Below are 5000 nucleotides of genomic sequence, written 5' to 3'. Positions count from 1 at the left end.
TCCCACACATGAGTAACTGGCGGCAAAGGACTATCGTTGGTGTAGTTAGTATCGTTAGTATTTGTATCGTTCCGTAGTCTTTTGGCCAAGTATCGCTTTCACTTACGATTCTAACTGGTGGTAACTGGATAGCGTGGTTGTAGTATCGTTATACAGGGCCTTTTTGGGTTATTGTCACTGTATCTTTGGGTGCTTATGGTTTAATTGATCTGATTGGCCGGTTAAATTAGTTAGTTTAGTGACGTCAGCTAAACTGGATAGGTTAGGCTAGGCTATATTGTTATGTCAGGTTTGGTTAGGTTGTTCGGTTAGGTTAGGTTATTATAATGAGTTCAGACAGGTTAGGTTAGGTTAGTTTAGGTTAGGTTAGTATGTTATAATAGGTTAGATTAGGGTAGGTTTTGTAATGTTAGATTAGTTGGTTGCATCAGACACCTACCTATCTACCTACGTATCCACTACACAAACACACACACACACACACACACACACACACACACACACACACACACACACACACACACACACGAATGGGTGAATCGAGCCTGTTGTAACTTTCTCAGCCAAAGTCCGCCACACACACACACACACACACACACACACACACACACACACACACACACACACACACACCTTGTCAACAGGGTGGCCCGTCCTGGCAGTGAGAGGCGGAACAAGGCTGAGAAGAATATTTACTCTCTCTCTCTCTCTCTCTCTCTCTCTCTCTCTCTCTCTCTCTCTCTCTCTCTCTCTCTCTCTTGTGAAGTTTGTTTGCACGATAAATAGATGTATAAAAGATAGACAGATAGATAGATAGATAGATAGATAGATTGATAGATAGATAAATAGTGGATGAATAGATAAATAAATAGATAGATAAATAGAAAGACAGACAGATACATAGGCAGAGAGAGAGAGAGAGAGAGAGAGAGAGAGAGAGAGAGAGAGAGAGAGAGAGAGAGAGAGAGAGAGAGAGAGAGAGAGAGAGAGAGAGAGAGAGATTATAGTCTAGGCTTGTAACTTACATATTGACGTCCCATTCACACCACACTCTCACCTGCCTCTCACCTCGTCGCCAACGCCACACGCACATACACCGTCCTCACCTTGCCACTGTTGCCAATTAAAACAACCTACACGGGCTTTCTGCATTATTCACAAATCCACCCTAACTTAACCCAACCCTATTTAGCTTCCCTTTTTTTTTTTTTAGCCTACATCCTTTCGTCCTTTCACAGTACCATTTGTTTTCTCTCCTCCTCCTCCTTGTCCTCCTCCTCCTTCCTTTTCTCTTTTCTCTTTCTCCATGTCATTAATATTCTGCTCCCTCTTCCTTTCTCTGTCTTCTTTCTTTGTCTACGCATCATCAATTTTTCTATCTATCCTTTTGCTTCTGTTGTCTCTTCTGTTAACTTCTCTCCTTCTCTTCTTCTTTTCCTTGTTTTTTTCCTTTGTATGATCAGTGTTCTATTTTTTTCTCTCCTTTCTTATTTCTGTATCATCAATTTTCTATCCCTTTCCCTTACCTTCTCTCCTTCCTTTCCCTTTCATCATCAAGTTTTTTTTCTCTCTCTCTCTCTCTCTCTCTCTCTCTCTCTCTCTCTCTCTCTCTCTCTCTCTCTCTCTCTCTCTCTCTCACTTCCCTTTCATTTTTTTTCGTTTCATCACATTTTTATCCTTATTCTTTTGTTTCTCTCTATACCATCAGTTCTCTCTCTCTCTCTCTCTCTCTCTCTCTCTCTCTCTCTCTCTCTCTCTCTCTCTCTCTCTCTCTCTCTCTCTCTCTCTCTAGCTTCCACCATCTTCACGTCTCTCATCTCCTTTTCTGTATCATCATTTTTCTCTCCCTATCGTCTCCTTTTCCTCTCCACTTTCTTCCTTTCTCTTTGTATCATACGTTCCTCTTCTCTCCTCTTCTCGTTCTCCTCTACCTTCTCTTCTCTCTTCCACATTAGCCCCCTCCATCTTCCTTTCTCGTCTCTCTTTTTCTCCTAATCATCAATAACCTATCCCTCCCCTCCTCCCCCTCTCCCCGTGCCTTGTTCGTCTCGTTATCTTCTCCCCGTAATCACTTGTATCACCAACCATCACTCTCGTCCCCGCCTTACCCATTTGCTAACAGGGAATGGTAGACGCCTCTCACACGGCGGGGTTAAAGACGCTCTCAGAAGGCGATGGGGGTCAAGAGGAAGGAAGGCGATTAATCACTAACTTAACGAGACGCAGACAGGATTTATACACACCACCTTAATAAGAAAGAATTAAGAAAAAGTCCAACGGCACCACGGAGATTTGTGGGATAGAGAAGTGACAAATGTTTAATGTTTGTAGACGTGATGGACGAGGCGCTGCGGCACTCACTCGCTCACTCACTCACTCACTCACTCACTCACTCACTCACACACACACACGCACACACACACACACACACACACACACGAAAAAACATTACCTTCCAGACAGTTACACGATAGTTAGTTAGTTAGTTCTTCAAAAGAAAGTACATACGAGTATTAACGAAGAAAAAAGAGAGGTAGAGAAAAAAGAAAAAAAAAAAAGAGAGAGAAAAGTTAATCATTCATTTTCCGAGATGGACCTTCGTGATTTTTATTCGTACAGAGACAAGAGTAGAAGGCTTGAGGTTATGAACACTGACAGATGACTTGAAAAGTACAGTAGAGGATCATGACTTTCTAAAAAGAAAAAAAGATTACTTACTGAGGAGTTAATACATAGCAAAGAATAAAATAAAGGAGCAGAAGACCGTAAGAGAGAGAAATACATGACATAATAAAAAAAAAAGGATAACGAAGAGAAAAACTCAGGAGAGAAATGTATGAAGGAAAGAATATTGAAGAGAAAAGAAAAAAAATAATAATGAGAAATACTGAGGAGAGAAATGTAAGAAGGAAAGAATATTGAAAAGAAAAGAAAAAAATAATGAAGAGAGATACTGAGGAGAGAAATGTATGAAGGAAAGAATATTGAAGAGAAAAGAAAAAAAAATAATGATGAGAAATACTTAGGAGAGGATAAATGGAAGAAGGAATATTGAGGAAACAAATCTGGGAAGCTGAAGGGAAGAAATAAGAGAGAGAAATAAGAGAGTGGTGAACGAGAGAAAGAAATGCACAATATACTGATAAGATAATGAAAGAATTAGTGAAGAAAAAAAAAAATGCATAACATACTGAGGAGAGAGATGTACATGATATTCTAATGAAATAAATAATAGAGAGGAAAATGAAATGACCTAATAAAGAGAAGACATAATGACACCAGAAATACGAAAGAAAACAAAACTTAATAAAAAAAAGAAAAAAATCAACACATGCAAAACAGTAAAATAAATAAAACAAACAAAATATTCCAGAAAAGAATCACTTGCCATTTCCCTACATACACACACACACACACATACACACACACACACACGACCATGGACGCGATATGTTTTGGTGAGCAGCAGCGCACGGCTAAGAAGGGAAGCTAAACAGTCATAAAATACAGAAAAAAGCCGCGACGCCCCCCGATACATACAAGATGAGGCGCAGCAATCACGAGTGGAGGCCCAAGACGACACAAAAGGAAGCCAAGTCCAAAAAGAGGAAGTATGTAAAATGGATGAACGGAAAAGGTCAGATGGTTACAAGGGAGGCCAGGTGGTAGGGACGTGCCCCAGCTGGAGAAGTGGGCTCACCTGGACGACCACCACCACCACCACCACCACCACAGCCACAGCAACCATTAGAGAGATTCAACAAAGCCATACATCTGCGCTCACTCTTGCAGTCTTTCTTTTCGTGTAGAAGCAGGAAGAGGAGATGGGCGGAAAGTAGGAGGAGAAGGTGGAGGAGGAGGAGGAGGAGGAGGAGGAGGAGGAGGAAGAGGAGGAGGAGGAGGAGGAGGAGGAGGAGGAGGAGGAGCACGAGCAACAGCAGAAGGTGGATGAGAAGAAAGAGGAGGAGCAGGAGGAGAAGCAAAAGACAGCACAACCTTTCCCTGCAGAAGGAGGAGGAGGAGGAGGAGGAGGAGGAGGAGGAAAATTAGGAGAGCGGCGACAGCAGCAGCACCACCACCACCACCACTACTAACAGCAGCAGTAGTAATAGTAGTAGCAGTAGTTATGGTAGTGGTGGGAGGAGGAGGAGGAGGTGGAAGTACTAGAAAAAGAAGAAAAGACACACACACACACACACACACACACACACACACACACACACAGGAGAATGATGCAAGGGAGCGCTGCCTGACTCTCTCTCTTCAGCGGACTCGGCCACTTTTGGTACAATGAATCCTTTAATCATAACTCATACATGCGCGTTCTTCCCTCGTGCAGCACTCCAGACAGCCCCACCGCGTCCCCGTCACTCCTCTCCGTCCACCTGTAATGTTCTTCTTTGCTTGTGATGGTTTTGTCCGGGCGCGTAATGGCTCCGTCCTCCTGCAGCGGTCTTGTTTTCATGCAGCTTTCTTGTTCTGCAGTGATGTTATCCTCCTCTCACTCATTCCCAGAGAGAGAGAGAGAGAGAGAGAGATTGTTATGTAAAGTGGTGTCAGGGGGAGGGAGGCGGTAGAGTGTACGTGTGTAAGAGAAAGATATATATATTCGTTTGTGTGTAAATAAGCATTCATGTGAGTGAGATACGAGCAGTGTGGGCATGGCGGTGTGTGTGTGTGTGTGTGTGTGTGTGTGTGTGTGTGTGTGTGTGTGTGTGTGTGTGTGTGTGTGTGCCAGGGTGAGGAGAGGCGGCTGGCGTGAGGCCGAGGGGACAGATGAGGAAGAAAAGAAGAGACATACATTTGAGAGCATGAAGAAAGGCCCGGCAAGCGCGACATACATACATCGCTCCCCACACGCACAAAGATCAAACAGCGCTACTTTCATCACGATGGCAATTCGCGTACCCACCCACTTCCGTTTTCTCTGACTTTAATACAAACTTGTTTATCCACCACAGAAACCAACTTACGCTTAAAAAAAAAAAAAAAAAAAAGCA

Source organism: Scylla paramamosain, chromosome 6 (genome assembly GCF_035594125.1).
Source record: "Scylla paramamosain isolate STU-SP2022 chromosome 6, ASM3559412v1, whole genome shotgun sequence".
Taxonomy (NCBI): domain Eukaryota; kingdom Metazoa; phylum Arthropoda; class Malacostraca; order Decapoda; family Portunidae; genus Scylla; species Scylla paramamosain.
Note: the sequence above shows the minus strand (reverse complement) of the source record.